The 12,500-nt window shown below is 36.9% G+C and overlaps 1 protein-coding gene and 1 pseudogene across 1 annotated transcript in view; both read left to right on the top strand.

The window, feature by feature from the left end:
- The window catches only part of LOC133664323 (T-box brain protein 1-like), a 102,603-nt gene that overhangs the window by 49,316 nt on the left and 40,787 nt on the right, over positions 1-12,500 (top strand). The gene's annotated exons all lie outside the window — the stretch shown is intronic.
- On the top strand, positions 7,216-7,812 carry LOC133665230 (cilia- and flagella-associated protein 251-like; annotated as a pseudogene).

Genomic DNA, 12,500 nt, shown 5'->3' with positions numbered 1-12,500 from the left:
AGCTCCATTCAGTCTTCTTCTGTTTGTTGTATTCAAAGACTACAACCACGACTAATGGGTGCTGGTAAATGTCTAGATCAGTATTTTTCAACCCTTTTTTGAGCCGAGGCACATTTTTGTGCACACCACCAGCAAAAATCGTAAAAAAATTTAACTCAGCAGCCGATATTGACGATAAAAAGCAGTTTTTGCAATTGTTGGGTATGACTTTAAACCACACCCACTCATACATCACTATAGCTCTTGTCTCAAAGTACTGTCACCACCTGTCACATCAGTTTTCCTGTGTAGTGTTTTAGTTCTTGTCTTGCGCTCCTATTTTGGTGGCTATTCCTTTTTTGTTGGTATTTTCCTGTAGCAGTTTCATGTCTTCCTTTGAGCGATATTCCCCGCATCTACTTTGTTTTAGCAATCAAGAATATTTCAGTTGTTTTTATCCTTCTTTGTGGGGACATTGTTGATTGTCATGTCATGTACGGATGTACTTTGTGGACGCCGTCTGCTCCACAGTAAGTCTTTGCTGTCGTCCAGCATTCTGTTTTTCTTTACTTTGTAGCCAGTTCGGTTTTTAGATTCATAATAAGAATAATATTGTTTTAAGAGATGAGGCAAGTCCTGAAGGAATTGCGTGAACATTTTTTTAGTATTACGGAATTCCTGGAATTTCGGGAAAACCGGGAATTTTTCCAGTTAAAAAAAAAAAAGGTTTTTTTGTCCTGATTAAGAGGAATGTTTTGGAACGGTTGAAAAATGTGGAAGGCGTAGTCGACCGAAAAAGGGGTGAAAAAAGGGTTGGAAAAAACGGGAATTCCCTGAATTTTTTTTGGAACTTGGGAAAAATAATAGTTTGAATGTCCAGGATGAGTGGAATATGTTGAAGGTGGAATGGTTTGAATCGGTTGAAAAATGTGGAAATGGTGGAAATTTGAAAAATGGCCAATTCATTTTAAATAGGAAAAATGTCCCGGAAAACCTGAAATTCTGGGAAATGTGGGAAATTTTCTGAATCTGTCAAGGTGGAATGGTTTGAATCGGTTGAAAAATTTGGAAATGGTGGAAATTTGAAAAATGGCCAATTCATTTTAAATAGGAAAAATGTCCCGGAAAACCTGAAATTCTGGGAAATGTGGGAAATTTTCTGAATCTGTCAAGGGAAAGCCCCGAATTGGCTGAACAGTTTGAAGTTGGAACGATATGAATTGGATGAAATATGTAGAAGGAGTAATCGACCGAAAAAAGGGTGAAAAAAGGGTTTGAAAAAACGGGAATTCCTGGAATTTTTTTGGAACTTGGTAAAGATAATAGTTTGAATGTCCAGGATGAGTGGAATATGTTGAAGGTGGAATGGTTTGAATCGGTTGAAAAATGTGGAAATGGTGGGAATTTGAAAAATGGCCAATTCATTTTAAATAGGAAAAATGTCCCGGAAAACCTGAAATTCTGGGAAATGTGGGGAATTTTCTCAATCTGTCAAGGGAAAGCCCCGAATTGGCTGAACAGTTTGAAGTTGGAACGATTTGAATCGGATGAAAAATGTGGAAGGAGTAATCGACCGAAAAAAGGGTGAAAAAAGGGTTTGAAAAAACTGGAATTCCTGGAATTTTTTTGGAACTTGGTAAAGATAATAGTTTGAATGTCCAGGATGAGTGGAATATGTTGAAGGTGGAATGGTTTGAATCGGTTGAAAAATGTGGAAATGGTGGGAATTTGAAAAATGGCCAATTCATTTTAAATAGGAAAAATGTCCCGGAAAACCTGAAATTCTGGGAAATGTGGGGAATTTTCTGAATCTGTCAAGGGAAAGCCCCGAATTGGCTGAACAGTTTGAAGTTGGAACGATTTGAATCGGATGAAAAATGTGGAAGGAGTAATCGACCGAAAAAAGGGTGAAAAAAGGGTTTGAAAAAAATGGAATTCCTGGAATTTTTTTGGAACTTGGGAAAGATAATAGTTTGAATGTCCAGGATGAGTGGAATATGTTGAAGGTGGAATGGTTTGAATCGGTTGAAATATTTGGAAATGGTGGAAATTTGAAAAATGGCCAATTCATTTTAAATAAGAAAAATGTCCCGGAAAACCTGAAATTCTGGGAAATGTGGGAAATTTTCTGAATCTGTCAAGGGAAAGCCCCGGATTGGCTGAACAGTTTGGAGTTGGAACAATATGAATCGGATGAAAAATGTGGAAGGAGTAATCGACCAAAAAAAGGGTGAAAAAAGGGTTTGAAAAAACTGGAATTCCTGGAATTTTTTTGGAACTTGGGAAATATATTATTTTGAATTTCCAGGATGAGTGGAATATGTTAAAGGTGGAATGGTTTGAATCAGTTGAAAAATGTGGAAATGGTGGGAATTTGAAAAATGGCCAATTCATTTTAAATAGGAAAAATGTCCCGGAAAACCTGAAATTCTGGGAAATGTGGGAAATTTTCTGAATCTGTCAAGGGAAAGCCCCAAATCAGCTGAACAGTTTGAAGTTGGAGCGGTTTGAATCGGATGGAAATTGTGGAAGGAGTAGTCGACCGAAAAAGGGTGAAAAAAGGGTTGGAAAAAACGGGAATTCCTGGAATTTTTTTGGAACTTGGGAAAAATAATAGTTTGAATGTCCAGGATGAGTGGAATATGTTGAAGGTGGAATGGTTTTAATCGGTTGAAAAATTTGGAAATGGTGGAAATTTGAAAAATGGCCAATTCATTTTAAATAAGAAAAATGTCCCGGAAAACCTGAAATTCTGGGAAATGTGGGAAATTTTCTGAATCTGTCAAGGGAAAGCCCCGGATTGGCTGAACAGTGTGGAGTTGGAACAATATGAATCGGATGAAAAATGTGGAAGGAGTAATCGACCAAAAAAAGGGTGAAAAAAGGGTTTGAAAAAACTGGAATTCCTGGAATTTTTTTGGAACTTGGGAAATATATTATTTTGAATTTCCAGGATGAGTGGAATATGTTAAAGGTGGAATGGTTTGAATCAGTTGAAAAATGTGGAAATGGTGGGAATTTGAAAAATGGCCAATTCATTTTAAATAGGAAAAATGTCCCGGAAAACCTGAAATTCTGGGAAATGTGGGAAATTTTCTGAATCTGTCAAGGGAAAGCCCCAAATCAGCTGAACAGTTTGAAGTTGGAGCGGTTTGAATCGGATGGAAATTGTGGAAGGAGTAGTCGACCGAAAAAGGGTGAAAAAAGGGTTGGAAAAAACGGGAATTCCTGGAATTTTTTTGGAACTTGGGAAAAATAATAGTTTCAATGTCCAGGATGAGTGGAATATGTTGAAGGTGGAATGGTTTTAATCGGTTGAAAAATTTGGAAATGGTGGAAATTTGAAAAATGGCCAATTCATTTTAAATAGGAAAAATGTCCCGGAAAACCTGAAATTCTGGGAAATGTGGGAAATGTTCTGAATCTGTCAAGGGAAAGCCCCGAATTGGCTGAACAGTTTGAAGTTGGAACGATTTGAATCGGATGAAAAATGTGGAAGGAGTAATCGACCGAAAAAAGGGTGAAAAAAGGGTTTGAAAAAACGGGAATTCCTGGAATTTTTTTGGAACTTGGGAAAAATAATAGTTTGAATGTCCAGCATGAGTGGAATATGTTGAAGGTGGAATGGTTTGAATCGGTTGAAAAATTTGGAAATGGTGGAAATTTGAAAAATGGCCAATTCATTTTAAATAGGAAAAATGTCCCTGAAAACCTGAAATTCTGGGAAATGTGGGAAATTTTCTGAATCTGTCAAGGGAAAGCCCCGAATTGGCTGAACAGTTTGAAGTTGGAACGATATGAATCGGATGAAAAATGTGGAAGGAGTAATCGACCAAAAAAAGGGTGAAAAAAGGGTTTGAAAAAACGGGAATTCCTGGAATTTTTTTGGAACTTGGGAAAGATATTATTTTGAATGTCCAGAGTGGAATATGTTGAAGGTGGAATGGTTTGAATCAGTTGAAAAATTTGGAAATGGTGGAAATTTGAAAAATGGTGAAATGCTGACAGAATGTAGTATGAATTTAAGAATAGTTTGAATAGGTTGAAGAGTTCGAAATTCCAGGAAAAACGGAATTTGGTTTGGAAGTTGGGAAAGCGTTAGTTTGAATGTCCAGGGTGAGTGGAATGTGTTGATGTTGGAAGGGTTTGAATAGGTTGAAAAATGTAGGAATTGTGCAACTTGGAAAAATGTCCCATTCATTTCAATGGGAACTTTCTGGAAATTTGGGAATCTGTGGTAAAGCGGGATTTTTTTTATTTTTTTTTGAATGAATGAATGAGCTGAATTGGTTGGTGTTGGAATTGTTTAAATTGGGCAAGAAATGTTAAAGTAGCAACAGTTTTTTTTAAATGAAAAATGGGATATTTGGGAATTTTTCAAGTTCCTAAACCAACTAGTTTTTTTTTATCCTGACTAAGAGGAATATTTTGACAGGGGAACGCTTGAAATGGGTTGACAAATGTGAAAGGAGTCATCACACTAAAAAAGGTTGGTAATAAGGTTAGGGGAAAAAACAGGAATTCCTGGACATTTGTTGAACGTAGAAAAATGGTTGTTTAAATTCCCAGGATGAGTGGAATGTGTTGAAGGTAGAATAGTTTGAATCGGTTGAAAAATGTGGGACTTGTGGAAGTTTGAAAAATGGGATGATTCATTTTGAATGGGGAAAATGTCCCTGAAAACTGGGATTTCTAGGAAATCCGGGAATTTGTTTTGTAATTGTTGAAAAGGACCACACAATTCTTGAACAGGCTGAATATTTTCAAGTTGGAACGGTTTGAATCGGTTAAAAAATGTGGGAGTTGTGGAACTTGGAAAAATGTACCATTCTTCTCAATGGGAATTTCCTGGAATTTGGGGAATTCCGGGAAAAAACTTTTTTTTTTGAAAATTGTAAAATACTTAATGAGTTAAAATTGGTGTGGAAATTTTGCAAAACACATTGAGAAATGTTGAAGTGGTAACATTTTTAATTGAGAAATGGTATTACGGAATTCCTGGAATTTGGGGAAAATCGGGAATTTTTCCTGTTCAAAAAAATGATTTGACGGTGGAACGGTTGAAGTGGGTTGAACAATGTGGAAGGAGTAGTATCCTGAAAAAAAGGGTGAAAATAGGGTTTTAAAAAACGGGAATTCTGGGAATTCCTGGAATTATTTTGAACTTGGAAAAATGTTAGTTTGAATGTCCAGGATGAGTGGAATGTGTTGATGTTGGAATGGTTTGAATAGGTTGAAAAATGTGGGAATTGTGCAACTTGGAAGAATTCATTACAATGGGAACTTCCTGGAAATTTTGGGAAAAGCGGGATTTTTTAAAAAAATGACTAAAAGCATGAGTGTTCTGAATGAGCTGAATTGGTTGGTGTTGGAATGGTTTTAATCGCTCAAGAAACGTTGAAGTAGTAACAGTTTTTTAATTGAGAAATGGTATTACGGAATTTCGGGAAAACTGAAAACTAAAAACTGGGAATTCTAGGAAATCCGGGATTTTTTAAAATAAATGTTGAAGTAAAGCACACAATACCTGAACAGGCTGAATATTTTGAACTTGGAACGGTTTGAATCGGATAAAAAGTGTGGGAGTTGTGTCAATGGGAATTTCATGGAAATTTGGGAATTTCAGGAAAAGAGGGATTTCTTTGAAACTGGTAAAAAAAAACTTGAATCTTCTGTATGATTGGTGTTGGAATTTTTGAAAATGGTCGAGAAATATTGAAGTAGTAACATTTTTAATTGAGAATTACAATTACGGAATTCCTGGAATTTTGGAAAAACCGGGAATTTTTCCAGTTAGAAAAAAAAACGTTTTGAATTTTTGAACTTAGAACAGTTTTAATTGGATAGAAAATGTGGGAGTTGTGGAACTTAGAAAAATGTCCCATTCTTTTCAATGGAAATTTCATGGAAATTTAGGAATTCTGGGAAAAGAGGGATTTTTTTTTTAATGATAAAAAACTAGAATTTTTTGAATGGTCGGTGTTGTAATTTTTCAAAACGGTTGAGAAATGTTGAAGTAGTAACATTTTTAATTGAGAATTAGTATTACGGAATTCCTGGAATTTTGGGGAAAACCGGGAATTTTTCCAGTTAAAAAAACAACTTTGTTTTTTTTGTCCTGATTAAGAGGAATGTTTTGGAACGGACCGAAAAAAGAGTTTGAAAAAACGGGAATTCCTGGAAATTTTTTTGTAACTTTGGAAAAATAATAGTTTGAATGTCCAGGATGAGTGGAATATGTTGAAGGTGGAATGGTTTGAATCGTTTGAAAAATGTGAAAATGGTGGAAATTTGAAGAATGGCAAATTCATTCTGAATGGAAAAATGTCCCGGAAAACCTCGAATTCTGGGAAATCCGGGAAATGTTTTGGAATTTGTTGAGGGAAAAATAGGCTGAACAGTTTGAAGTCGGAACGGTTTGAATCGGATGAAAAATGTGGATGGAGTAGTCGACCGAAAAAAGGGTGAAAAAAGGGCTTGAAAAAACGTGAATTCCTGGAATTTTTGGGGGAACTTGGGAAAAATAAAAGTTTGAATGTTCAGGAAGAGTGGAATGTGTTGAAGGTGGAATAGTTTGAATCGGTTGAAAAATGTGGAAATGATGGAAATGTGAAAAATGGCCAATTCATTCTGAATGGGAAAAATGTCCCGGAAAAACTGGAATTCTGGGAAATGTGGGACATTTTCGGAAAAAATTTGTCAATAGAAAGCCCGAATAGGCTGAACAGTTTGAAGTTTGAACGGTTTGAATCAGATGAAAAATGTGGAAGGAGTAGTTGACAGAAAAAAGGGTGGAAAAAGGGTTTGAAAAAACGGGTATTCCTGGATTTTTTTTGTAACTCGGGAAAAATAATAGTTTGAATATCCAGGATGAGTGGAACATGTTGAAGGTGGAATGGTTTGAATCGGTTGAAAAATGTGGAAATGGTGGAAATGAGAAAAATGGCCAATTCATTCTGAATGGGAAAAATGTCCCGGAAAACCTGGAATTCTGGGAAATCCGGGAAATTTTTGGAATTTTTTAAGGGAAAAAAGGCTGAACAGTTTGAAGTTGGAACGGTTTGAATCAGATGAAAAAATGTGGAGGGTGGAGCGCGCAAGAAGAAGAAGAAGAAGTTGAAGAGGAAAAAGAAGAAGAAGAAGCAGAAGAAGAAGAAGCAGGAAAAGAAGGAGAAGAAGAAGAAGAAGAAGAAGAAGAAGTCGAAGAAGAAGAAAAAAGAAGAAGAAGAAGCAGAAGTCGAACAAGAAGAAGAAGGAAAATAAGAAGAAGAAGTCGGAGAAAAAGAAGAAGAAGAAGAAGAAAAAGAAGAAGAAGCAGAAGAAGAAGAATAAGAAGAAGAAAAAGAAGAAGAAGAAAAAGAGGAAGAAAAAGAAGAAGAAAAAGAAGAAGAAGCAGAAGAAGCAGAAGAAGCAGAAGAAGAGGAAGAAGCAGAAGAAGAAGAAGAAGAAGCAGAAGAGGAAGAAGAAGCAGAAGATGAAGAAGAAGAAGAAGAAGAAGTCGAAGAAAAAGAAGAAGAAGAAGCAGAAGAAAAAGAAGTCGAAGAAGTAGAAGAAGAAGAAGTCAAAGAAGAAGAAGTCAAAGAAGAAGAAGACGAAGGAGAAGAAGTCGAATGAGTCGAAGGAGAAGAAGAAGAAGAAGAAGAAGAAGAAGAAGAAGAAGAAGAAGAAGAAAAAGAAGTCGAAGAAGCAGAAGAAGAAGAAGAAGAGGAAGAAGAAGAAGAAGAAGAAGAAGAAGAAGAAGAAGAAGAAGAAGAAGAAGAAGAAGTAGAAGAAGAGGAAGAAGAAGAAGAAGAAGAAGAAGACGAAGACGAAGAAGAAGAAGAAGAAGAAGAAGAAGAAAAAGAAGAAGACAAATTAAAATAATAATAATAATAATGAATAGATGAATGTTGGTGTACATAATCACTTCTTTGACACTGTCAATGAAAAGTCAACATTAAGTGGAATAAATGAAAAGTGAAATGAAAAGTCAACATTAAGTGGAATAAATGAAGAAATGAAAAGTCAACATTACGTGGAATAAATGAAAAGTGAAATGAAAAGTGAACCTGATGTGGAATAAATGCAAGTCAAAGAGGATTGTAACCTCCCCAAGTGAGCAGGAAATGTTGTTAGCTGGAGAAAGGAGGCAAGTGTGAGATGAGGTGCAGCTGCCAGCATCACCTCTCTCTCTCCGCCATAACGAGCTTATCGCCACGGTAACACGTTATGATCTCATACAGACTGCGGGGCCCATGGCAGTGCTGAGAAGCTGCAGTCAGCAACAAATACAAAATAATAAGTTGACATTAAACGGCACCAACAGGACTATTTCAGGCACTTTTTATATTCCAAGAGTCCCGACAGATGGCAGATTACCACTCGGCTGAGTAAGTTGCCATAATAATAAAAACAATCTTTAATTAGCGTGGCGTGGAAAGCAAGAATGCTGCGTCTCTAATGACCGGAGAGATGGATTACTGCAGGGTCCGGTCATGTCACACCTGCAAGCACGGGCTTGTCCACTTCTCTCCCAACGCATAATTACCCCACATGGACTTACCTGGGCTGCACACCACGTGACCCCCTGGAGAGCCTCGCCTCGTTCCGCCATCTCGCCGCCTTTGGGGGACGGAGCGGGTGGTGGGGACGTCGAAACTGCTTCATTAAGCACCTGCACAATCCTCACAATCTACACAAAACATGTGCAAACACAGTGAAGTTGTCACCTTGGTAAATAAAAAATGGTAAATAAAAACAGAATACAATGATTTGCTAATACTTTTCAACTTATATTCAATTGACTAGACTGCAAAGACAAGATATTTCATGTTCACACTGGAAAAATGTGTTATTTTTTGCAAATATTAGCTCATTTGGAGTTTGAAGCTGGCACAAGTGGCAAAAAAGACCGACAAAGTTGAGGAATGCTCGTCAAAGACTTATTTGGAACATCCCACAGGTGAACAGGCTACTTGGGAACAGGTGGGTGCCATGATTGGGTATAAAAGCATGAAATGCTCAGTCATTCACAAACAAGGACGGGGCGAGGGTCACCACTTTGTCAACAAATGCCTGAGGCAAATTGTTTAAGAACAACATTTCTCAACCAGCTGCTGCAAGGAATTTAGGGACTCATGTTGAATGTTGAAGTTAAGCACACAATTCCTGAACTTGGAACGGTTTGAATCGGATAAAAAATGTGGGAGTTGTGGAACTTAGAAAAATGTCCCATTCTTTTCAGTGGGAATTTCCTGGAAATGTATGTATTCCGGGAAAAATGGTATTTTTTTGAGAATGGAAAAAACTATAATTTTTTGAATGGTTGGTGTTGAATTTTTCAAAACGGTCGAGAAATGTTGAGACAACAACATTTTTAATTGAGAATTAGTATCACGGAATTCCTGGAATTTCGGGAAAAAACGACTTTGTTTTTTTTTGTCCTGATTAAGAGGAATGTTTTGGAACGGTTGAAAAACGTGGAAGGAGTCGACCGAAAAAAGGGTGAAAAAAGGGTGAAAAAAGGGTTGGGAAAAATGGGAATTCCTGGAATTTTTTGGGAAATTGGGGAAAAATAATAGTTTGAATGTCCAGGATGAGTGGAATGTGGAATGGTTTGAATCGGTTGAAAAATGTGGAAATGGTGGGCATTTGAAAAATGGCCAATTCATTCTGAATGGGAAAAATGTCCCGGAAAACCTGGAATTCTGGGAAATCCGGGAAATTTTCCAGTTAAAAAAATTACTTTGTTTTTATAAATGTTGAAGTAAAGCACACAATTCCTGAACAGGTTGTATATTTTGAACTTGGAACGGTTTGAATCGGATAGAAAATGTGGGAGTTGTGGAACTTAGAAAAATGTCCCATTCTTTTCAATGGGAATTTCCTGGAAATGTAGGTATTCCGGAAAAGAGGGATTTTTTTTGAGAATGGTAAAAAACTATAATTTTTTGAATGGTTGGTGTTGGAATTTTTCAAAACGGTCGAGAAATGTTGAAATAGCAACATTTTTAATTGAGAATTAGTATTACGGAATTCCTGGAATTTCGGGAAAAAACTACTTTGGTTTTTTTTTGTCCTGATTAAGAGGAATGTTTTGGAACAGTTGAAAAATGTGGAAGGAGAAGTCGACCGAAAAAAGGGTGAAAAAAGGGCTTGAAAAAACGGGAATTCCTGGAATTTTTCGGGAAATTGGGAAAAATAATAGTTTGAATGTCCAGGATGAGTGGAATGTGGAATGGTTTGAATCGGTTGAAAAATGTGGAAATGGTGGACATTTGAAAAATGGCAAATTCATTCTGAATGGGAAAAATGTCCCGGAAAACCTGGAATTCTGGGAAATCCGGGAAATTTTCCAGTTCAAAAAACAACTTTGTTTTTATAAATGTTGAAGTAAAGCACACAATTCCGGAACAGGTTGTATATTTTGAACTTGGAACGGTTTGAATCGGATAGAAAATGTGGGAGTTGTGGAACTTAGAAAAATGTCCCATTCTTTTCAATGGGAATTTCCTGGAAATGTAGGTATTCCGGGAAAAGAGGGATTTTTTTTGAGAATGGTAAAAAACTATAATTTTTTGAATGGTTGGTGTTGGAATTTTTCAAAACGGTCGAGAAATGTTGAAATAGCAACATTTTTAATTGAGAATTAGTATTACGGAATTCCTGGAATTTCGGGAAAACCGGGTATTTTTCCAGTTCAAAGGACAACTTCGTTTTTTTGTCCTGATTAAGAGGAATGTTTTGGAACGGTTGAAAAATGTGGAAGGAGTCGACCGAAAAAAGGGTGAAAAAAGGGTTGGAAAAAACGGGAATTCCTGGAATTTTTTTGGAATTTGGGAAAAATAATAGTTTGAATGTCCAGGATGAGTGGAATGTGTTGAAGGTGGAATGGTTTGTATCGGTTGAAAAATGTGGAAATGGTGGAAATGTGAAAAATGGCCAATTCATTCTGAATGGGAAAAATGTCCCGGAAAACCTGGAATTCTGGGAAATCCGGGTAATGTTCGGAATCTGTCAAGAGAAATCCCCGAATAGGCTGAACAGTTTGAAGTTGGAACGGTTTGAATCGGATGAAAATGTGGAAGGAGTAGTCGACCGAAAAAAGGGTGAAAAAAGGGTTTGAAAAAACGGGAATTCCTGGAATTTTTTTTGGAACTTGGGAAAAATAATAGTTTGAATGTCCAGGATGAGTGGAATATGTTGAAGGTGGAATGGTTTGTATCGGTTAAAAAATGTGGAAATGGTGGAAATTTGAAAAATGGCCAATTCATTTTAAATAAGAAAAATGTCCCGGAAAACCTGAAATTCTGGGAAATGTGGGAAATGTTCTGAATCTGTCAAGGGAAATCCCCGAATTGGCTGAACAGTTTGAAGTTGGAACGATTTGAATCGTATGAAAAATGTGGAAATGGTGGAAATGTGAAAAATGGCCAATTCATTCTGTATGGGAAAAATGTCCTGGAAAACCTGGAATTCTGGGAAATTTTTTGGAATTTGTTGAGGGAAAAATAGGCTGAACAGTTTGAAGTCGGAACGGTTTGAATCGGATGAAAAATGTGGATGGAGTAGTCGACCGAAAAAAGGTTGAAAAAAGGGCTTGAAAAAACGGGAATTCCTGGAATTTTTTTTGGAACATGGGAAAAAAAATAGTTTGAATGTCCAGGATGAGTGGAATATGTTGAAGGTAGAATGGTTTGAATCGGTTAAAAAAATGTGGAAATGATGGAAATGTGAAAAATGGCCAATTCATTATGAATGGGAAAAATGTCCCGGAAAACCTGGAATTCTGGGAAATCCGGGAAATTTTCGGAATCTGTCAAGGGAAATCCCTGAATAGGCTGAACAGTTTAAAGTTGGAACGATTTGAATCGGATGAAAAATGTGGAAGTAGTCGACCGAAAAAAGGGTGAAAAAGGGGTTTGAAAAAACGGGAATTCCTGGAATTTTTTTGCAACTTGGGAAAAATAATAGGTTGAATGTCCAGGATGAGTGGAATATGTTGAAGGTAGAATGGTTTGAATCGGTTGAAAAATGTGGAAATGGTGGAAATGTGAAAAATGGCCAATTCATTATGAATGGGAAAAATGTCCCGGAAAACCTGGAATTCTGGGAAATCCGGGAAATTTTTGGAATTTGTTAAGGAAAAAATAGGCCACTGTCAGTAACGACAGTTGGTCGCTACATCTGTAAGTGCAGGTTAAAACTCTACTACTACTCTACTGGGGCGGTATATTTTAAAAAAAAGCTGGCACAAGTGGCAAAAAAGAGGAATTTATGGACTCACCATCTACGCTCCGTAATATCATCAAAACGTTCAGACAATCCGGATAAATCACTGCACATAAGCAGCAATGCTGAAAACCAACATTGAATGCCCATAACCTTGGATCCATTAGGCCGTACTGCATCAAAAAGCCACATCAGTGTGTAAAGGATATCACCACATGAAAACCACTGTTAACTACAGTTGGTCGCTACATCTGTAAGTACAAGTTAAAACTCTACTACTACTCTACTGGGGCGGTGGTGCTCGGTTGGTA

This window comes from Entelurus aequoreus, linkage group LG14 (genome assembly GCF_033978785.1).
Source record: "Entelurus aequoreus isolate RoL-2023_Sb linkage group LG14, RoL_Eaeq_v1.1, whole genome shotgun sequence".
In the NCBI taxonomy this organism is placed as follows: Eukaryota; Metazoa; Chordata; class Actinopteri; order Syngnathiformes; family Syngnathidae; genus Entelurus; species Entelurus aequoreus.
This window is presented reverse-complemented; position numbering and strand designations above follow the sequence as displayed.